The following is a 23,950-nucleotide window of genomic DNA, read 5'->3' as shown; positions in this document are numbered from 1 at the left end:
TAATGAAGCTGGAATGAGCTAGGTATCAGGCTGTATTTCCAGGCAGTGCCATTGACAAAATTCAGGTGTTTCCTTTTGTTTTGCCCATGATCAATATATTTGTGCATGGATGGATGTAATTTCTTCACCTCCAAGTGACTGATTCAATTTTAACCAGCAGCAAGCTTTTTTGCATATTTAAAAATGAAAGTTTTTTTTTTAATTCTCACACACTTGCCCTGAAAGTTAATGGAAACTTTGCAAATCAAATGACTGTATCACACATATGAATTAGATACAGATGAAGACAAAGTAATTATAAAAACAAAATTTAATTCAGTCTTTCTTTAGTTGGGGGCCTGCCTGATTGTTGTTAGCCAAATTGATGTTTTAACTGGAGTGAAGGTCTTGAAAAAAGGAGATTTCTCAGGGTTCTTGTGTATAATCTGCGAGGAAGTAGATTTCTCATGGGAACTTGAAGTTGGAACAGGTAATATGAGAATCTTTCATGGTACTGCTGTTGGGTACCTTGGTTGCTTAGTTTACTGCAACAGTTGGGCACCTGGCTGGTTAGTTGACTGCAGCCGTTGTTCCGTGGGCTCTGTTGGAATTCTTGCTTTGAATGCAGCTGGAATTCTGCTATATCTTTTATAGCAGTGAGGGTAGATAGACGTTGCCTTATCATGTGACCTCACAAGAAGTGCAGAGTCATTTTTCAAATAAGGGGTAGCAATTACTACATCTGTGGTTTCAGTCAGCCAAAGGCCTTTGTATTTAAAATGCATCAACATTCACAATGGAGGTGTTGATGGGGTTGTGTTTACCTTTTGGTCTGACCAGAGCGGCCTCTTTGTTCTTTCTGGGGACAAGATATTTTCTTAATCCACAAAAGATGTCTGGTGACCCGAGGAAGCAATTTTGATTTTCGGTCTTTTAAAATGTAGCTATTAATACAGTTTTAAAGATTTGCAATAAGGTACAGTAAAGTCACCATAGTCCCAGATGACCATCGGCTGCTTTCCCCTTTTGAGGGGGGGGAAACTGACTGGTGTGATTTAACCCGAGGATCACCAAACCTCAGGCAAGGTTGAGAAGGTGGGCCTACATGAATAACCTCAGCCGGTACGGGAACTGGCCTTGCTCTGCATCGAGACAGCAGTCTAGCCAATTGAGCTAAACCGGCCCCCAATTTGCAATACCTTCATGCCGATAATAGACATTACGCCATTTATAATCTCAATTTATTGTGGTTTGAAGCTAGTCCTATGACTACAATCATGACACAATGCTTGACAATTTTCAGCTGCACTACTTTGGGCAAATCAAATAACAAGACAACTTTTTCAGTTGTCATGTGTTAAAATGTGGTCAAAGTAACAACAGAAAATACTAATAGAAGCACAGCTCAGCTTATGAATCGGACACAACTGGATAAATGACAACACCTCCAATCAAGTTCCCTACAAAGAGCTAATGTGAGGTAGGATTTTGTGCACCGGATGGACCTTGCTCAGAGAATGCATCGAAATTCAACCGGATGCATGAATGACACAAGGAACTAGGATATGCTTGCAATACACAAAGCCAATATTTAATATTCAACTGAAATTGAACAGATTTGCATTTATATATCACCTTTCATGATCTCAGAACGTCCAAGAGCACTTTTCAGCCAAGGAACTACGTTTGAACTGTGATGACTGCTGTAATGTGGACACCATTTTGCACAGGGAAAGCTCCTACAAACAGCATGATATAATGGCCTGTCATAATCAGTTTATGATCAGACACCAGGGATAACTCCATTTGTCTTCAAAATAATGTTGTGGGATATTTCACATCCATCCGAGAGGGCAAACTAGGCCTCAGTTTAACATCTTGTCCAAAAAATTGCACCTGCGACAAGTGCCGCACTGGTGCGAGTCTTGATTTTTGTGCTCAAGCCCTCGAGTGGGATTTTAGCCCACAACTGACTCAGAAACAAAACACAGTTGGCATGGTCAACAATATGGTTAAAGAGGTTGCTGTGAGAATACTAGGAATGACAAAAATCAAATGCTCAAAATTAGATTCTTGTATGCATACACTGAGAGCAACCATATGTTTCATGGATTTGATGGCAAAGCCATGAGTGAGTCATTAACAAATGAATAACTCTCAACTTGTCATCTTCATAGCCAAAGGATTACAGAGCAGAGTTAATTTATGAATGTCAAAAGGGGATTAGAGAAAGGTGCTGGAGGCGAAATAATTTGGAATGGTAAAAGAACATTAAAAAATATGAACAATGCAAGAGCATTTTTAAAGAATATTGTTTTACCCTCCTTTTACATTTTAAACAATGTTTTGAGAGATGGCTTGCTTATTTGGGTGCTGGTGATACTAAATTTGGTAGCAAGGGTTCGTAACAAATCCTTTTCTGGTCTTTGAAGGTTCACACACTTTGCATTTGAAAGGAGGAGGGTGCAAGTCAATGTTTATTTGTACAGAAACAAAGCCAACGAAAGCTTTGAACTGAATCAACAGCAAAAATCACATTATTATGCGCTGTTACAATTTACTGCAGAATACTTGTCCATACTAATAGGTCTATTTTGTAGTTCTGAAACATTGCGGCAATCTGTATTCCTCACAAACCACCACCCCCTCCCAAACTCTAATGATTTATAAATCGGCAATTGACCAGTCTCCTCCCATTTTAGACTTGCTTTGCTTTTTTGTGGATGGGACATTGTCAGATGTCATGACTAGGGGCCAGCTTTATCTGGTTCGCAGATATTCACATTTACAACAGTGATGTTGTTAGGGCCTGTTGCAGTCATTGCATTCAGTTCACTTAGCTGCTGAAAATCACTTGGAGTGAACTTAATTGGTTGGAGATTGGCAGCTCAGGTAATGGGATAGTTGAATTTAATTAAGACAACTGGATTGGGTCCGCTGTAATGTTTCCCATAGTTGAAATGTCCACCAGCACTGACTAAGCTTACAAATGAAAAACTACCCCATGAGGTACCAGAGAGCTTCATCTTAAGAGAAAAGGACGGAGGAGAAACGTCAGAAAAGAATAAGGGGCTGTATGCACTGAGATTTAAAAAGCTGGAAGCGCTGTCGTCAAATCAAAACAATATTTTCTAACAGTAGGTCTCTGCACACATTATTCAAATAACAAACTGTACATCAGGTTCTGTATTGCATCTGTAAAGCAGGATACTGGAGCTCAGTGAAGCGGAACTGGATGGGCTGGTGTCCCTCATCCATCACAGCTTTATTTTTTCTGCCCAAAGTTTAGAGTTTGGCCACAAAAGGAAACCACCTCAGCAGGTCAACCAATCACTCCACTAGACCAAGAAAGGAGGATAATATGTTCAATTAAACTTTTCAGATGTGGAAGCTGTTTAAAAATGCCAGAAATACAGTATTTTATTTGTACGGGTGACCATTTCAGTATATTTACAAGTCAGAAAATCCTTTTAATGTGCCTTCAGTATCAAAATGGTCACAGGAACTGTTAAATCTACAGTGCCCTCAGAGCAAGATAAAATAGTCTTTATATAAAAAAATAAACTGAAATGTTTGTTTGCCGTAGGGTTCTTACTAAATGGTTTCTAGCAATTAATTTTATGTCAAAGGGCTTTACATCACAGTATTGACCAAACAGGTGGATGAGGGTAAAGCAGTTGATGTGGTGTATATGGATTTCAGTAAAGCGTTTGATAAGGTTCCCCATGGTAGGCTACTGCATAAAATCGGAGGCATGGGATTCAGGGTGATTTAGCAGTTTGGATCAGAAATTGACTAGCTGGAAGAAGACAAAGGATGGTGGTTGATGGGAAATGTTCAGACTGGAGTCCAGTTACTAGTGGTGTACCACAAGGATCTGTTTTGGGGTCACTGCTGTTTGTCATTTTTATAAATTACCTGGAGGAGGGCGTAGAAGGATGGGTGAGTAAATTTGCAGATGACACTAAAGTCGGTGGAGTTGTGGACAGTGCAGAAGGATGTTACAAGTTACAGAGGGATATAGATAAGCTGCAGAGCTGGGCTGAGAGGTTGCAAATGGAGTTTAATGCAGAAAAGTATGAGGTGATTAATTTTGGAAGGAATAACAGGAAGACAGAGTACTGGGCTAATGGTAAGATTCTTGGCAGTGTGGATGAGCAGAGAGATCTCGGTGTCCATGTATATACATCCCTGAAAGTTGACACCCAGGTTGAGAGGGTTGTTAAGAAGGCATACGGTGTGTTAGCTTTTATTGGTAGAGGGATTGAGTTTCGGAGCCATGAGGTCATGTTGCAGCTGTACAAAACTCTGGTGCGGCCGCATTTGGAGTACTGCGTGCAATTCTGGTCGCCACATTATAGGAAAAATGTGGCAGCATTGGAAAGGGTGTAGAGGAGATTTACCAGGACGTTGCCTGGTATGGAGAGAAGATCTTATGAGGAAAGGCTGAGGGATTTGAGGCTGTTTTCGTTAGAGAGAAGAAGGTTAAGAGGTGACTTAATTGAGGCATACAAGATGATCAGAGGATTGGATAGGGTGGACAGTGAGAGCCTTTTTCCTCGGATGGTGATGTCTAGCACGAGGGGACATAGCTTTAAATTGAGGGGAGATAGATATAAGACAGATGTCAGAGGTAGGTTTTTTACTCAGAGAGTAGTAAGGGTGTGGAATGCCCTGCCTGCAACATTAGTGGACTCGCCAACACTAAGGGCATTCAAATGGTCATTGGATAGACATATGGACGATAAGGGAATAGTGTAGGTGGGCTTTAGAGTGGTTTCACAGGTCGGCGCAACATTGAGGGCCGAAGGGCCTGTACTGCGCTGTAATGTTCTATGTATAAAGGGCGACACGGTGGTGCGGTGGTTAGCACTGCTGCCTCACGGTGCCGAGGACCCGGGTTCAATCCCAGCCTCGGGTCACTGCCTGTGTGGAGTTTGCACATTCTCCCCGTGTCTGCGTGGGTCTCAGCCCCAACAACCCAAAGATGTGCAAGGTAGGTTGGATTGCACAAGCTAAAGTGCCCCCTAATTGGAAATAAAAATTGAGTACTATAAATTTGGGTACTATAAATTTATATCAAAGAAAGAATTACAATACATCCAGAACACAATTCACAAAGTATCTTAAAACATCCATTGCTGCAGGATCCGCAGTATCTTATTTCTAGAAAAAAAACAACAGAAGACCGGACAAGGACTATAGAATATGTCCAAAGGTGGAATGTTGTGCCAAAAATGTCCCTATAGCTGCCAAACATATGCAGGTTAGATGGGGGGTTACAGATAGGTCAAGGGAGTGGCCTAGGTAGGGTGCTCTTAAAGAGGGCTGGTATAAACTTGATGGGCCAAATGGCCTCCTTCTGCACTGAGGGACTCTAAGAGCACTTTACAAAATATCAAAAGGATATTAGTGTGATATTAGCTTTGGAAATTGGCATCAATATACTGTACATCAGTGACAATGCAATGACAATGCAATGAATACTTTTTAAAAATTACACATTAATACTAAAAGAACAAATTTCTGTCACTGTTAATCAGGATCACTATATAATTCAAGAGTAAAGTATTGGAGATGCTGGAAATTTGAAATAAAAACAAAAATGCTGGAAAAACTCAGATCTGACAGCTCAGTTCTGATGAAGGATCACCAACCTGAAATGTTGGGTCTGTTTCTCTCTCTATAGATGCTGCCTGACCTGCTGAGTAGTTCCAGCATTTTCTGTTTTAATTTCAGACTTCCAGCGTCCGCAGTATTTTGCTTTGGTTTTACTGTATCATTCTATTCTACCAAATATAAATTAAAATAAATTTAGTTTCAAGACTTAACTCCACACACAAAATAAAATATAGATGCCCAGAAAATGAAAATGCATTTCAAGTAGCAGAGGAAGCAACATTTTAATTATATTTGACACAGTATACGGAGCAGAGCAACAACTGTAATCTGACAAGGCAACAAACAGTTAATGTGTGAACTCAGCATCAGTGATCGAATTGTGAGAGAACTAATTTAGGACCATCCAGGTCATACCGAAAATGGCACAAATAAAGACACCTACAAGTAAGAAACAATAAAAACTGATTTTGTGTCGTGAAAGGCACATGATACAAGTGGGACAGGCTCAAACTACTTTCCCTATTATTGGTACAACTATTTTAATTTTATTGCACCTTCTCAGTATTTAGTACACACAGCCATACATACATGAAAGTAAACAGCTGTGCATCTGGAATTTCCTAAAAGCCCAGATTTGAAAGAAAAGGTGGTAGAACGAGCCCATCACACCTCCTCACAAAAACACAGAAAACAGAATCATTCCATTATCATGTAATCTTACAGGAAGCTATCCGGCCCATCACTTTTCTGAAAAAAAACTATCCAAGCAGTTCGACTGCCTGTTCTTGCACTTTAGTCCTCCAATTCCTTTCCCTTTTCTAAGTGTATTTCCAATTCCTATTCAGTCACTACATTCTAAACCATAACAAATCATTGTGTAAAATAATTCTTCCTCATCTCTCCACCAATCAACTATGATTGTTGTTTTAGTACCAGCTGCCACTACAATATGGGTAAATGAAAAAAGTCCAATGCTAGAAATTTACATCAACAAATTTAAGGAAGTTGGGGTGGCACAGTGGCGCAGGGTTAGCGCTGCTGCCTCATGAAAAATGAAATGAAAATCGCTTATTGTCACACGTAGGCTTCAAATAAAGTTACTGTGAAAAGCCCCTAGTCGCCACATTCTGGCGCCTGTTCGGGGAGGCTGGTACGGGAATTGAACCGTGCTGCTGGCCTGCCTTGGTCTGCTTTCAAAGCCAGTGATTTAGTCCTGTGCTAAACCAGCCCCATGATGCCAACAACCTGGGTTCAATCCCGGCCCTGGGTCATTATCCGTGTGGAGTTTGCACATTCTCCCAGTGTCTGAGTGGGTCTCACCCCACAATCCAAATGTAGATGGTGGATTAGCCATATCTTTTTATTAAAACAATAAAAAATATATACAAGGCCAAACGGTACAAACACTAATTTTGTGTTGGAGAAACAGGGTACCCTCCCCTCAGTACCAATGTACGGGGAGGGGGGTGTAGGATACTCTGATTATTGAAACAGTTCACAACACAGTTGTACTAAAAAACAAACGGTACATGCACTAAACTTTGCGCTGGAGAGATCAGATACCCTCGCCTCTGATACCAACAGAAGGGAAAGGAAGGGTTGCGTGGTGGGGAGAGACGGAGGCGAGGTGGGGGGCTCAATAGGACACAGCCTGAACTATCTACAGAGGCAGAGAAACAAAAGAACCTTCAATTATGATGTGCCAGATTCCAGGAATTCCCCAGAGGGGGTGATGGGCAACGCAGTGTCAGGCTTGAGTGAGCCCTGCACCCCACTGCAGAGAGCCTCATGAGTACCCTCTGCTCCCGACACTGGACGGCTGACAGCCTTCGGACCGTCGTCCTCCAGGCCCGAAACCTCCACCACACTGCGTGCGACATGCGCCCACCAACCAACCCATTGCCCCTTAAATTGGAAAAAATATTAGGTACTCTAAATTTATTTTTAAAAACACAAATTTAAGGAAGTGATCATCAATCACTGACAAGGTGCTTACATATAAATAAATAAGAACTTTAAATAAATAAAGACTTTGTTGAAACCTGTATGAGAACATGCTGGATTTGGACAAATTAGATTTGCAACAGGTACGTTATCAAGAAAAAGTGTTGATAGAAGATTTATTTCAAAATGTATAAATAATTATTTGTTTAAAAAAAAGAACCAACGCTTACAATATGCTCCAATGCTAGGCCCATCATCTTGGAACCGTGCTACTATGGGGAAAATACATCTAAGGGCCCGGTCTTGCTGTAGCTGGAAGTCAGGTGGTGTACCCTAGGACAGGCATTGTCAAACTCGCGGGCGGGTGTCAGGAGGATTGCAGAGCCGTCTGTCGCAGCGCTCCCGATCTCTCAAATCGGCGCACAACAGCCGCCTTTTAATAATGCCGGCTGCGAGCGGCCGTCAAAATGGTCAGGAACAGATTTTAACAATTTGGCCACACTGTGTATGCGTGCCCGATCATCGGTGCACATGCGCATAGTTTTGCACATGCGCACCGATGATTGGGCACGCATGCGCAGTGCGGCTGCATTTGTTTTTATATGGTCGCAGCCTTTTTTTTTTCCAAGTCCGGGTGGGCTAGGGACCATTGGGGCCAAAGGGACCCAAAACCATTTCCTCCATTTTTGTCAGCAACAAACAAGGTAAGAGAAAATGGTGGGTCGCGCAGGTCGGCCGGCGTGGGTTGCGCAGGCCGGCCGGCGTGGGTTGCGCAGGCCGGCCGGCGTGGGTTGCGCAGGCCGGCCGGCGTGGGTCGTGCAGGTCGGCCGGCGGGTAAAAATGGGTCACCTGAAAAGAAGTTTGAAAAACACTGCTCGAGGAAACTGCCTCTTGCGCATTTATACTGAGTAATGTTTTGCACTGTAACTTGCTGGAGGTGTGAGCTTACAGCGGCATCAAAGGGCAATGAAACACCTTGGATCATAGTGAAAGGTATGTCCATCAGTCTCTCTCATAAGGATTGTGAAAGAAACAGGAACATAGGAGACTGAATTCAAGTTAAAGAAAGAGAAATAGGAAAAGAGATAGATTTTAAAAAAGCAAAAAATAGTAAATAAAAAATTGTAAACACTTTAAATCTCTAACAATTTTTAATTTTTTTTTAATTTTAGAGTACCCAATAAATTTTTTCCAATTAAGGGCCAATTTAGTGTGTTCAATCCACCTAGCTTGCTCATCTTTGGGTTGTGGGGGCAAAACCCACGCAAACACGGGGAGAATGTGCAAATTCCACACGGACAGTGACCCAGAGCCGGGATCGAACCTGGGACCTCGGCACCGTGAGACTGCAGTGCTACCACTGCGCCACCGTGCTGCCCGATATCTCTTAACAATTAACGATATGGCGGAGTAGTTCACATTTTTCCTTTCCTGCACCAAAGACGTTGATGGGCCCTCTATAACAATTATCACTTGTTAAAAAGATACTTGTGCTAAGTTCCAGCTCCAACTTTCTGCCGTAAGTTTAAAAGGGAAATTAATGTGTAAGTCTGGCAAGTTCCACAAAGTAATGGAAATCAAGGGCAAAATGCTGTTTATGCAAGGCACAATTCATGATTTACCTCTCAATCCCTAACCTGGTTATCGATTTGCTTATTAATAACAGCATGCATCATTAACATAGCTTTTCCAGCTAGGTCCAACCCCATATATTTACATTCACATTTTTCATGACAGTTTGCATTACAAGCAAGACAAGCATCTCAACCTGTCTGAACAGGTTTCAATGAACCAAATGAGTAGGCACTAACTATTCTATTCTGCATGTCAAGTAAACCTTAAACAGCCTCTAGATCAGATTTCCTTCATGCATTTTTCTAGAAGATTTATAAATAACATGCACAAATTACAGGTCAGAAGACTAAATGATTTAAATTCATTTCAGCCTGAGGTTAACAAGTTAAAAGTTTCAACATATGTTTACACTGAAGTTGAAAAGCTAACTATCCACCAGATTCAATACAGCAGTGATATGAACTCTGTGCCATTCCAGGAGGAAAATGAATGACCTGCACCGGTGCTGAACGACACTAATTTGGATGGAACAAACTATTTTCTTTTCCCCACGCATACGAATAGGCAAAGACAAAGCACTAAAGAACCTGATGCGTCTTCCTACATGGGGCTCCCCAATATCTCAAGAACCTAAAGTAATTTTACAATGAAAATGGACAAGCTAGCTCATTTATACTTTCCACAGCATGGATACGGTTAGCAGGTGAATTTGCAATTGAAAGCATGTCACGGAGTTTGAATTTTAAAGACTTTAAACAAATTTGCATTGCAATATCGTGAACAGTAACACATAGTGTAATCACTGCGCAGCAATACAGATTTCAAACAGTTAATCACTTTGCTGTCAGTGGGGTACCAACAAGCCTTCTGTATCTGTGTGACTTGTCAGGTATTAAAACTAGATTCAAGTTTAATTTTGGCCAACACCAACTTTTAAGCGGGTTTATTTTACTGCAACTTTGTCGAGCAACTCCTAAATTAATCTTATGTGAATATTATTCATTACAAACACCAAATGAATCTACATATAATATATATTACTGCAGCAAGTAGTATTTTGGGCAAACCTACTCAATACATTAGTGTCAGTGAAATAAATATGTACAGCGCCACAATTTCACTGCTGATAAATTCACACACCAACCATACTACCAGTTTAATGCCTTGCACTGATGCTAATGTCAGATGCCAGTAAGTTCAGGGCTTCCTAGTGACTTGACATCCGAACTCTAGATTGCCATTAAAAAGGGAGTCTTCTCGGGGCGGCACGTGGCACAGTGGTTAGCACTGCTGTCTCACAGCGCCGAGGATCCGGGTTCCATCCTGGCCCCGGGTCACTGTCCGTTTGGAGTTTGCACAATCGCCCCATGCCTGCGTGGGTCTCATCCCCACAACCCAATAATGCGCAGGGTAGGTGAATTGGCCACACTAAATTGGAAAAAAAAGAATTGGGTACTCTAAATTTCGAAAAAGTCTTCCAAAATTCAGATAGAGGAAGGGAAGGGCAACCGAAAAGCTGGTTGAATTCATTTTTAATACTAGTTTGACATAACATTTTTGTCCCAATTTGTAATACGTCCAATATATAATGGGCTATGCTACCACTTACATGGGAAAGATATACAAACGGTCACTTCCAACTGAAACTACATTGGAACTAACTGAATTGCGGAACAAACTTCAGGCTTTTCGGTTCTAAACTTGCACTGATATTTTCAAGCACTAAAATGGGACACTAAAGGCAGTTTTCTCCTTCCCACTTAAATACATTGCTGCAGTTTCTAATTGTTCCTGAATAAAATTCATTTCTCATTAATAAAATGTGACTTGTAACATTACTTCCGATGGGAACAAAGTCTCTTAGATGATATCAAACCATCAGCACCATTAACCAAAAATTTCAACAACTTTACATTATTGCCACTCAGCTGTTCAAATAATCCACTCAGATTTTTAAAGGCTCAACTATTAACATCCACATTTGTAGTGTAAATATTTAAGAACTGCAAAAATACAATTAAAAAGATATCAGTTGAAAGATCTTGTTTGTTGACAACAGCCTCTCAACTCTTACCAAGTGCAGGTCAGAGTTTCAAGGACACCAAGCGTCACCTGTGTCAGTAGTAGCTATCTCACAGTCAGAAATCTGCGATTTCATGCCACACTCCAGAGACTTGAGTACTCAACCCAAACTGAGACTCTATAATGCAGTACTGAGGAAGTGCTACCCTATCGGAAATGCCTTATTTCAGACCAGACATAAACCTGAATCTCTACCATCACGTGTACACAAAAGAGTCAGCAGCACTATTTGAACAGGACAGCTCTCCTAGTATTCAGGCCAACATTTATTGCTCATCCATTACCGCCCCCCCCCCCCCCCCCCAAAAGCATTCTCTTGACTGCTGCTTGTGGTATCTTGCAGTGTATAAATTCAGCTGCGATTTTCCTCCACCTAACAGTAGCTCAAAAATAACTCGCAACCAATGATTATTTAAATTCAATAATACAGACTTGGAGCACTGTAGCTGTGTCACATATAAATATGTTTGATTGTAAATAATCATTTTGATAAATAAAACGCAAAAGAATCAGGCTAATTTTCATTGCCAGGTAACCTAAATTTCAGTAAGATAAAATGCCACTCAAAGATAATAATAAAACACAAGATTGAGTACCAAAGTATAATGTGTGGCATTGGGAGAAAGAGAGAAAGAATAATTAGATTTCATGGTAAAATTTCTACTCCAAAAAGAAAATGAACTAAATCAAGACACTTTTACATAGACAAAGTATTAAAATTCCCCAGAGTTATGCTGTTCAACAACACTGACAACTATAACCAATAATACCTCCCTGTACAAAACAAAAATGTCCAAAAGTATGCCAAAGACTATCTAACTTGACAACGGTAGAACGTGACAGCATAAATAAAACTGGGGGGGGGGGAATAATTTGCCTACTGAGATAACCAAAAGAAAAATCACAGAGTATTGAGTATTCTAGAAGAGTTTACTCCCTTTCCAAGAGCTGACGTGAAGACCTTTCTTCAAAAGAAAATTGGAACGGGGAGAAGGAGGGGTATAAACTTTCCAGAATTGAGCACAGTTGATTTCCAAAGCCAAAAGAAGTAATGCCGCACACAAACTTCAGAAATATTGTACAATTCATTGGAGGGGGGGGGGGGGGGTGCATTGGAACTTCAGCTGGCAGGTCAGAAAGAGACCATATTGTGACAGCTCTGACTGAAGTCACTCAAGAGCAGCAGCAGCAATATCCCCACTCTGTTCTTATGGCAATGTCACTAGAAACAGCAGCACGACAGGAGGCAAACACTGGGCTCGAAAACCTCAGTTCACACACACATTGACATTATTTACAGTATAGATATATATTTCACAAAAAAATTAAAAGGGAGGTTTCCAGAACAACCTAAATAAGAAAATAATGTTGGCTCTGCACCCCCCAAACTCTCTATTACGCGAGTCCCAGGCTTCTGCGCGGCCTAGTGCAAAGGAAACACACCCAGAGTCAGCGCCAACCAACGCTTTCCCCACAGCGGAACGGGGGGCGGAGGGGGTGCTGCGAGTGATCACTCCTTTCAAAATAATAATCACCATCATTAAAACGTCTTTGAACGTGTGGAAGGTTTGCATTTTGTGGTTTTGTTTTGTTACCTGCCGTATATCCCCTCGGTGATTCTGTTCCGTTTTAACGGCCTCCTGATCTTGCTGCAATCAGCATTGCGCCTCTTCATTGTCCTTCGCTGCCTTTCCCTTCTTCAACACAGTTTCCTTCTCTTTTTTTAATAAAATAATTTTAACATAAAAATGGGGGGGAAAAAATAAATTAATTTGGAATAATTTTAAATTCTGAAAATAATATTTTCACCCACCCCCCCCTCTCCCCCGATTCTTCTTCTTTTCTCCCCCCCCTCCCCTCTCTCACTCTCCATCCGTTTTCTTCTCCTTTCAAACAAAGAATTAAATCAAATGAAACCAACCCCTTTCGGTCCAAGCCAATATTTTTTTTTCTCCTGTCTCTTGGCTGGCGGAGGGGAGGGGGCGGGACTTTGGCCGCTTGTCTGTCTTGGTCACTGTGATTAACAAGGCCGGATTGCCCAATCGCAAGCCGGTCCCGCTGATTGCCATGTCGGTGCGCCAATCAGCGCTGGCGGCTCCCGAACCGGGTTGCTGTCAATCATCCAGGAAGACCCAATAGACGAACGTAAAGGGCGGGCACTTTGAGACGTCAGGTTGTTGGGGGGCAGAGAGACACACACACAGGGAGATATCACGCAGGCGCGCTGACTTCAAAGCGTCATACAAGCTTAGTGGGTATAATTGGCGCAGACTCTGAGCAATCGGCACCCGCCGGACAGTGTCAATCAAGCTCGCCGAACCAATGGCCGGCGGCCGCCGAGGGGGCGGGAGGCTATCGCAGCAGCAGCAACAGCAACAGCCAGGTTCGGTTGTGGTGTCTCTGGGAGGCGCATTGCTTGGGGAGTATGCATATACTTCCACGTATGCAGGTTGTGCCTCAAGTTGAGGTCAGGGTGGTGGGGCTAAAATGCAAGTGTTGTGTGCAGCAAAATTAAATTGAATTCGTTTCCTAAATAGGAGCGAATATCTATGCGTTAGTTTACAACAGTGAATTCATATATAATTTATTATGCTGAGCTGTCACACCAGAATCTGATCCAGAGGTGGCTTCCCAGCATGGGTTGAACACATACAGACGCTGGAACCTTTTGTCAAAAGCAGCCTGGCAAACTGCTTTTGTGCACCAACTACTTGGATATTGGTCTACAATTGAAATTAAAGCACATAGGGTTTTTTGCTGAAATATATAACAGTGATGACATCTGAAACAATTGTAGATCTTCCAACTCACCCTTATTCCAAAGTTGACACCCACGTTTCTAAACTATTGCTTGCCTACTCAGTTTAATGTGCCAATGCTCGTGGGTCGTTTCAGGTGTGAAATGCAGTGTTCTACATCAGCCACTTGATCTGATGCCACATTCGTAGCAGTTGTTGATGATTCTCCTGGTGATGGGCAGACCACCAAAGCTGAATTTGGACTTGTTCTGTGTGTTGTGCTGCTTCAGGATGGCGTTGTGCAATTCTGAATTGTGATTATTTAAATAAAGGAGGACACAGCTTTAGCACTGTGGTGCCATGTGATTATTTTGGCTGCACCTAATTGTTATATTTTAAATAATGACTTATTTAAAATATATATATTACTCTTGAATCCACCAGGATGATAAAATGACCAATAGTCTTCTTGTTGAAAGATGAACTATTTAATGAGTAATAAAATAATAAACTGTGAGTCCTTTTACTCAATACTAACTATAAAGAAATAAAGTACAATACAGATAACTATATAACTATACACTATTATAACAAACTAGTTCTAACTTCTCTCATTCTAGCTATTCTATGTCTTGCTTGTTCACTGTTCTGGGTCACACTCTCTAACTAACTAAAAAGAGCGGGAATCCGGTTTTATGGTAAATGATTGTGAGACATCTAGTGTTGAAATGACTGTACTGCATTTACATACATTGATCATGTATATTGATATCTGAATATCACAACATCCCCCTTTCTTTTTAATATTTTCTTTGAAACATCTGAAAAGAAAATTTACATAAGAAATGCAGTGTAAACAGTACACAGTAATCACTAGATTATTGAAAAAGTTCACAAATTCAGACGATTAGGTCTTCTTCTCCTTGTCGATCTTCTCAACTTCAAAGGTGATGAAGAATTCTTCAGTTCGTTGTGAATCAGTACATTTGATTGCATTCTTCTTTCAAGTTGTTTGGAAAGTCTGGTTCAAATCAAGATCTGGAAAAATGTTGACAGTATCTTTGACTTGAAGTAGATCTCTTCTATTTCTTCTTAGAATGGTTCCATTGGAAGTTCTGATCAGATAAGATCTTGGTAAGAATTGCCTAATTATGTGAGCTTTGTCAGACCAACCTCCTTCAGGAAGTCTGAATCTAACTATATCATCATCAGTTAGTGTAGACAGTTCTTTCGAATGTTGATCAAAATATCTTTTCTGACTCATTTTCTGTTATTGCATTCTTTTAAAAAGAATTTGTTGTTCTTGAGCAGAAAAGTGTAATTGAGGTAATGTTGTCCTCAACACTCTGTTGTATAACATTTGAGATGGAGATAAGCCTGTTGATAGAGGAGATGTTCTGTAATTGAGTAAAGCTAAGTAAAAATCAGAATCAGATTCTTTAGATTTGCTAAGTAGCTGTTTCATGATGTGAACACCTTTTTCTGCTTTTCCATTTGAATTCGGAAAATGTGGACTTGAAGTAACATGTTGAAAGTTGTATTTCAATGCGAAATCATGCCATTCATGACTTGAGAAACAAGGGCCATTGTCAGACATTACGATACTGGGAATACCATGTTTGGCAAATATCTCCTTGCATGCCTTAATGACATTGTTGGATGTGATGTCGTTCAGTTTCACTAACTCAGGAAAATTGGGAAAATAGTCAATGACTACAAGATAGTCTTTTCCAAAAAAGTGAAAAAGGTCCGCACCAACCTTGATCCATGGTGATGTTACTAGACCATATAGTTGCAGTGGTTCTTTGCATTGCTGATTTTGATGGGATTGACATGTTGAACATGACAATATCATGTTCGCAATATCATTGTTGATACCAGGCCAATAGATAGACTGTTTGGCATGTCTTCTACTTTTTTCAATGCCTAGATGACCTTCATGTAATCTCGACAGCATTTCAGAATGCATGCTTTGTGGATTTACAATGCGATCTTATCTCAGCAGTATACCATCTACAATAGTCAATTCTGACTGAATGGATTAATATTGCGGACAATTACCTTTGGGCCATCCTTCTTGAAGATGTTTCATAACTTACATCAACGTGGTATCTTTCTGTGTTTCAATGCGAATTTGCTGAAATTTGACATCGATACAGGTAGTAATTCTTTGAATAGTTGCAAATGTGAATCAACATCATTGATGGATTCTTCTTGGAGAATGTCTGTTGACTGACCTAGATAAAGTATCAGCAATTACTAATTCTTTACCCGGTGTATACTTCAGTGCGAAATCGTAACTTCTCAATTTCATCATTAAACGTTGAAGTCTTGGAGTCATGTCATTTAAGTTTTGTTCTATGATGTGGACGATGGTCAGTTTCTACTGTGAATTTGGTAGACCATAAACATAGTCGTGGAATTTGGAAATCTCCGTGACTAACCCTAGACACTCTTTTTCGATTTGGGCGTGCCTACATTCAGTGTCAGTCATTGATCTTGATGCATAGGCAATAGGAACCCAACTATCAAATGGTCTTGTTGCAGTAAAACAGCACCTATGCCGTTTTTACTTGCATCAGTTGAAATTTTGGTTGGTTTTGTAGGATCAAAAAATGATAAGCATGGAGCTTGTGTCAATTGTTGTTTCAAATCAGTCCATTCTGCAGTATGTTTGTCAGTCCAGATGAATTCTGTGTTCTTTCTTATCAATTGACGTAGAGCAGTTGTTCGCGCGGATAGATTTGAAATGAACTTTCCTAGAAAGTTGACAAATCCGAGAAACGTAAGACTGCCTTCTTATCTTTAGGAATTTCCATTGCCTTGATAGCTTGCATTTTGTATAGATCTGGTTTTATGCCTTCAGCCGTTATGTTGTCACCTAGGAATCTTAAAGATGAAGCGGCAAACATGCACTTGGCCTGGTTTAACTTTAAAACATAGTCGTCAATTCTCTTGAAAACCTCCTGAAGACGCTAGACGCTTGATATGCTCTTCAGGCGTTGTTGACCAGACGATTATGTCGTCAACATAAACCCAAAACTCCTTCTATGTTCTCGGTCATCTGTTCTATTGTTCTGTGAAAATTTCAGAAGCAGATATAATACCAAAAGGCATCCTATGAAACAGTACCTTCCAAAAGGTGTATTAAAAGTACAAAGAAGTTTACTGGAGTCTTCTAATTGCATCTGTCAAAATCCTTGAGACGCATCAAGCTTGGTAAATATTTTAGCATTTGCCATCTCAGCAGTGATATCTTCTTTCTTTGGTATTGGATAATGCTCTGTCTTGATATTTCTATTGAGATCTTTTGGGTCCATACAGATTCTTATTTCACCTGTAGGTTTTTTTACACAGACTAGGGAGCTTACCAAGTCAGTAGGTTGAGTAACCTTAGAAATTATTCCTTGAGTTTGAAGTCTTGACAATTCAGCTTTCAGTTGATCTTTAAGTGGAGCAGGAACATGTCTAGGTGGATGGTCACTAATTTGGCATCCTTTTTCAGTTGGATTTTGTACTGAAAAGGTTAAGTGCCCATACCTTGAAAAACATTTGGGTATTGGTGTAAGAGTTGCTGAACATCATCAGTGACCGTACTTGTTTCACAGGTATTCATGAAGATTCTCTGTATGAATTGCAAATCTTTGCATGCTTGTGCTCCAAGTAATGATGAACGAGTATCATTGACAATCTCGAACCTTACTTATTGTTGAATGTCTCTGTTTGTGACACTTAGGTAGCAGGATCCATGTGAAAAAATGGGGGTTGCCATTGTAATCACGCAATGAGCATTCTGGAGGAATCATTTCATAATGACTCTTGATCTTGGACAGGTCCTTGGAATTCAAAAGATTCGCCGAGGCGCCGGCATCCAATTTCAAAATGATTGGAATAGTGTTAATATACACAGTAGTCATCCATTCGTTGCTTACTGTGTTGACTTTTTTGTTCTTCCGTTGCTTGAAGATTTGTCTCAGACTCTTGATGAAGTAACTTCATTGTTTTAAGATGATCTTTGCTTGCTTGTAGATCATGCTTGATGGACAAATCAACTACACCAATGAAGAAAGTATTTTCTGATGATAAAATATTGTCATCTTCCGTGAAATCTTCTTGAGTGTTGATTTCTTCTGTTTTGTCCACAGCTCGTACTTTGTGATACTTTTTGTGTGTAGGAGGAATGCATGTAGCAGTTGATTGACACTGTGAAGCATAATGGTTGAGTTTCTGATATTTTAAACATTGTTTTCCAAAAGCTGGACAATTCTCCTTTAAGTGTGCGTTACCACATCTGTGACATGAATTATGTTGTCGTCATGATGTAATTGTGACGTACATGCATGCGCAGACTTCTTCTTGAGCATCTCGCATTTTGGTGCGTAGCGTGCATGTGCAGAGGTCAAAAAATGCTTGCAGAGGATAGTTTCCGTTCCTCGCAGATTTCTGCTTTGCTTGCGACACCATTTTAATTTTCTCTGCCTTGTGTAGAGATTTGTGCTTTTTTCTTAGGATAAAATGCTAGATACTGGCTTCGGGTCTGTTCTGCTGATATACATTTGTCAATCGCAACTTGTAGAATTAAATCATTTTGACGAATTAACGCTTCTCTGACATTATCATCAAGTATACCATATACTATTTGATCTCTGACAAGTGAATCATGTAGATTTTCATCATTACACGTTTTAGCTAAGATCTTGAGATCTGAAATGAAATTATTCACAGGTTCACCAGTTCTTTGAATTCTCTGATGAAATTTCAGTCGTTGTAAAATCTCATTTGTCTGCATTTTACAGTGTTCATCAAACTTCGCTATCACTTGATCAAATTTAGTTTTATCTTCACCAGCACTAAAATTAAATGAGTTGAATATTTGATTGCTTGCTGTCCTGCAAGGGATAGAAATAATGCGACCCTTCTAGCTTCTGGCGCTGCACTTAAATCAGTAGTTTCTAGGTAAAGTTGAAATTGTTGCTTGAACAACTTCCAATTAAATTTAAATTACCAGTGGTCTTTAGATGTATTGGTGCTTGAACTTGGTCCATTGATATGTTGTTTGCGTCAAAGTTTTCAAAGTTGCGATGATTGCTATAGTCGAAGAGTTGAATCTGATTTTTCTTTTCCTTCTTTTCTATACTAAATCTTCGTTAGTCTATCTTAAAAGATTTAAAACTTGTTGGTACCATGTTATATTTTAAATAATGACTTATCTAAAATATATGTATTACTCTTGAATCCACCATGATGATAAAATGACCAATAGTCTTCTTGTTGAAAGATGAACTATTTAATGAGTAATAAAATAACAAACTGTGAGTCCTTTTACTCAATACTAAACTAACTATAAAGAAATAAAGTACAATACAGATAACTATACACTATTATAACAAACTAGTTCTAACTTCTCTCACTCTAGCTATTCTATGTCTTGCTTGTTCACTGTTCTGGATCAGACTCTCTAACTAACTAAAAAGAGCGGGAATCCGGTTTTATAGTATCTGATTGTGAGACATCTAGTGTTGAAATGACTGTACTGCATTTACATACATTGATCACGTATATTTATATCTGAATATCACTACACTAATATGCATATTTATGCCAGGAAGTTTGGAGTTCCGAAGGAGCCATTATATGGTTTTGCATGTGTAATTTTTAATCTTTTCTCTCTGTTGAAGTCAATCCATCTGTTATTCTTGCAACATCTATCTGTTGCTCTTTTTTCACTGCATCAGTCACAATTTGTAAATACCTTTCTATGTATTTTCCTCATTAATCTATTTTCTATCATTCCAGAAGCAGAAGTGGCTGAGGAAATGAGTACACTGCAGCAGGAATAAGCACCAGACTATAAGGAGTGGTGCAATCATTAGCAGAAACATGCATTTGATTTGCTGTATTTGCACAAATGCACATTCTTCACTTCAGGGGTGAGATTCTCCGACCCCCCGCCGGGTCAGAGAATCGCTGGGGGCTGGCGTGAATCCCGCCCCCGCCGGTTGCCGAAGTCTCCGGCACCGGAGATTCGGCGGGGGTGGGAATCGCGCCGCGCCGGTTGGCGGCCACCCCCCCCCCCCCCCCCCCCCCCCGCGATTCTCCGGCCCGATTGGGCCGAAGTCCCGCCGCTAAAATGCCTGTCTCCGCTGGCGTAGATTAAACCACCTACCTTACCGGTGGGACCACGGCGGCGTGGGCGGGCTCCGGGGTCCTGGGGGGGGGCGCGGGGCGATCTGGCCCCGGGGGATGCCCCCACAGCGGCCTGGCCCGCGATCGGGGCCCACCGATCCACGGGCGGGCCTGTGCCGTGGGGCACTATTTCCCTTCTGCCTCCAACCATGGCGGAGGCAGAAGAGACTCCTCCACTGCGCATGCGCGGGAATGCCGTCAGCAGCCGCTTAACGCTCCCGCGCATGCGCCGCCCAGAGATGTCATTTCCGCGCCAGCTGGCGGGGCACCAAAGGCCTTTTCCGCCAGCTGGCGGGGCGGAAATTCGTCCGGCGCCGACCTAGTCTCTTAAGGTTGGGGCTCGGCCCCCAAAGATGCGGAGCATTCCGCACCTTTGGGGTGGCGCGATGCCCGACTGATTTGCGCTGTTTTGGGCACCAGTCGGCGGACGTCGCACCGTTTCCGGAGAATTTCACCCCAGATCTGAAAAATGTTGGGATGAAATTTGACCAGATCTTGATTACAGGGGTGTGGAAAATTGTTGGGTTAAAGATTTAATAGGAAATGTGTAGGGGGATCTAAAGAGGAAATTGGAAGAAAAATAGCAAATGACAGAATGTTGTATTTATAAATCATGTAATACATTGGTTAAGAAAATGTAATACTGGCTTAAAAAGTCAACATTTACTTTCAAATGATCTGATTGGTGCAAGGTACCACCTGGGTAGTGAAGTAATATCAGAAAAAAGCTCAGGGCAAGCTTAACAGAGACTATTAGAAACAAGGCACACAGGAACTTCCAAATGTTTGTTAACTATATACAACTGTATACAGGAATAGATGGCAGAGTGATCTCCTTCTGAGTTCTAGAGACACATGATCTGACATCACTAATGATGTACAACAGCTATTAACATAATCTGGATCTGTAAAGATTTAATCACCTGCTAATGCTCGCATTCCAAGCATTGTCTGGCATCTTTGAATCTGTCTATATATATGTTTCTGGAACATACCTCTTCATTCACCTGAGGAAGGAGCAGCGCTCCGAAAGCTAGTGACATCGAAACTAACCTGTTGGACTTTAACCTGGTGTTGTAAGACTTCTTACTGTGCTCACCCCAGTCCAACGCCGGCATCTCTACATCATAATAGCTGTTCACCCATTAAACTACATCTCTCCCAAGTCTTTCATTCTACTCATTAACATTAACTATTTCCCGCGCTATGATAATTATGGCGGGAATAGAGAAGCAGGAAGGAGGGGGCGCCGCACGGGGCGAGCCGTGATCACGGGGGGAAGCCGAGGTCAGCCAGAGTTTGCTGACTTCTGGGAGCAACATGGGGGGAGTAATTACGCTAGCGGGGGGTCTAGCGGGGGGGGGGGGGAGGGGGGAATTACTGGGTTGCTGCTGCTGGGGAAAGGGGGGAGTGGGTGCGGGAAAGGATGGGCGGGGGGGCACCGTCTGGGAGAAATACAGCCGCGTGGGAACTGGGCGAGAAGCTGGAAAAAGATGATGGCTAACCGGCAAGGGGGGGGGTGGGAAGCCCCCCAACTCGGCTGATCACGTGGAACGTGAGGGGGCTTAACGGGCCGATAAAGAGGGCACGAGTACTCGCACACCTTAAGAAAGTTAAAGCAGATGTGGTCATGTTACAGGAAACGCACCTGAAACTGATAGATCAGGTTAGGTTGCGCAAAGGATGGGTAGGGCAGGTGTTCCATTCGGGGCTGGATGCGAAAAACAGGGGGGTGGCTATATTAGTGGGGAAGCGGGTAATGTTCGAGGCAAAGACTATAGTGGCGGATAACGGGGGCAGATACGTGATGGTGAGTGGCAAATTACAGGGAGAGATGGTGGTGTTGGTAAACGTGTATGCCCCGAATTGGGACGATGCCAATTTTATGAGGCGAATGCTAGGACGCATCCCAGACCTAGAGACCGGAAAGCTGATAATGGGGGGAGACTTTAACACGGTGTTGGAACCAAGGCTGGATAGGTCGAAGTCCAGGACTGGTAGGAGGCCGGCAGCAGCCAAGGTGCTTAAGGATTTTATGGAGCAGATGGGAGGGGTGGACCCGTGGAGATTCAGTAGACCTAGGAGTAAGGAGTTCTCGTTTTTCTCCTATGTCCATAAAGTCTATTCACGCATAGACTTTTTTGTGTTGGGTAGGGCATTGATCCCGAGGGTGAGGGGAACGGAATATACGGCTATAGCCATTTCGGATCATGCCCCACACTGGGTAGACTTGGAGATAGGGGAGGAAACAAGAGGGCGTCCACCCTGGAGAATGGATATGGGACTAATGGCGGATGAGGGGGTGTGCTTAAGGGTGAGGGGATGCATTGAAAAGTACTTGGAACTCAATGACAATGGGGAGGTTCAGGTGGGAGTGGTCTGGGAGGCGTTGAAGGCGGTGGTTAGGGGGGAGCTGATATCAATAAGGACACATAAAGGGAAGCAGGAGAGTAAGGAACGGGAGCGGTTGTTGCAAGAACTTTTGAGGGTGGACAGACAGTATGCGGAAGCACCGGAGGAGGGACTGTATAGGGAAAGGCAAAGGCTGCATGTGGAATTTGACTTGCTGACCACAGGCACTGCAGAGGCACAATGGAGGAAGGCGCAGGGTGTACAGTATGAATATGGAGAGAAGGCGAGCAGATTGCTGGCACACCAATTGAGGAAAAGGGGAGCAGCGAGGGAAATAGGGGGGGTGAGAGACGAAGATGGAGAGACGGAGCGGGGAGCGGAGAGAGTGAATGAAGTGTTTAAGACATTTTATAAAAAATTGTATGAAGCTCAACCCCCGGATGGGAGGGAGAGAATGATGGAGTTTTTGGATCGGCTGGAAATTCCCAAGGTGGAAGAGCAGGAAAGGATGGGATTGGGAGCACAGATCACGGTAGAAGAAGTGGTGAAAGGAATTAGGAACATGCAGACGGGAAAGGCCCCGGGACCGGACGGATTCCCAGTTGAATTTTACAGAAAATATTTGGACTTGCTCGCCCCGCTACTGACGAGGACCTTCAACGAGGCAAAGGAAAGGGGACAACTGCCCCCGACTATGTCAGAAGCAACGATATCGCTTCTTTTAAAGAAGGAAAAGGATCCGCTACAATGCGGGTCCTACAGACCAATCTCCCTCCTCAATGTAGATGCCAAGGTCTTGGCCAAGGTAATGGCAATGAGAATAGAGGAATGTGTCCCGGGGGTGGTTCATGAGGACCAAACTGGGTTTGTGAAGGGGAGACAGCTGAACACGAACATACGGAGGTTGTTAGGGGTAATGATGATGGCCCCACCAGAGGGTGAAACGGAGATAGTAGTGGCGATGGATGCCGAGAAAGCATTTGATAGAGTGGAGTGGGATTATCTGTGGGAGGTGTTGAGGAGATTTGGGTTCGGAGAGGGGTATGTTAGATGGGTGCAGCTGTTGTATAGGGCCCCAGTGGCGAGTGTGGTCACGAATGGACGGGGATCGGCATATTTTCGGCTCCATAGAGGGACAAGGCAGGGATGTCCTCTGTCCCCATTACTGTTTGCACTGGCGATTGAGCCCCTGGCGATAGCGCTGAGAGGTTCAAGGGATGGAGGGGAATACTTAGGGAGGAGAAGAACACCGGGTATCTTTATATGCGGATGATCTGCTACTATATGTGGCGGATCCAGCGGAGGGGATGCCAGAAATAATGCGGATACTTGGGGAGTTTGGGGATTTTTCAGGGTATAAATTGAACATGGGAAAGAGTGAGCTGTTTGTGGTGCATCCAGGGGAGCAGAGTAGAGAAATAGAAGACCTACCGTTGAGGAAGGTAACAAGAGACTTTCGTTACCTGGGGATC

The 23,950-nt window shown here is 42.3% G+C and overlaps 1 long non-coding RNA gene across 1 annotated transcript; it reads right to left on the bottom strand.

The window, feature by feature from the left end:
- Positions 1-3,192: 3,192 nt before the first annotated feature.
- On the bottom strand, positions 3,193-13,102 carry LOC140407604 (uncharacterized). The gene is made up of 3 exons (XR_011939721.1): positions 12,798-13,102; positions 5,637-5,768; positions 3,193-3,317 (listed from the first exon to the last, which is right to left on the bottom strand). It is a non-coding gene; the product is annotated as an uncharacterized lncRNA (long non-coding RNA).
- Positions 13,103-23,950: the final 10,848 nt, after the last annotated feature.

This window comes from Scyliorhinus torazame, unplaced genomic scaffold (genome assembly GCF_047496885.1).
Source record: "Scyliorhinus torazame isolate Kashiwa2021f unplaced genomic scaffold, sScyTor2.1 scaffold_1632, whole genome shotgun sequence".
Taxonomy (NCBI): Eukaryota; Metazoa; Chordata; class Chondrichthyes; order Carcharhiniformes; family Scyliorhinidae; genus Scyliorhinus; species Scyliorhinus torazame.
This window is presented reverse-complemented; position numbering and strand designations above follow the sequence as displayed.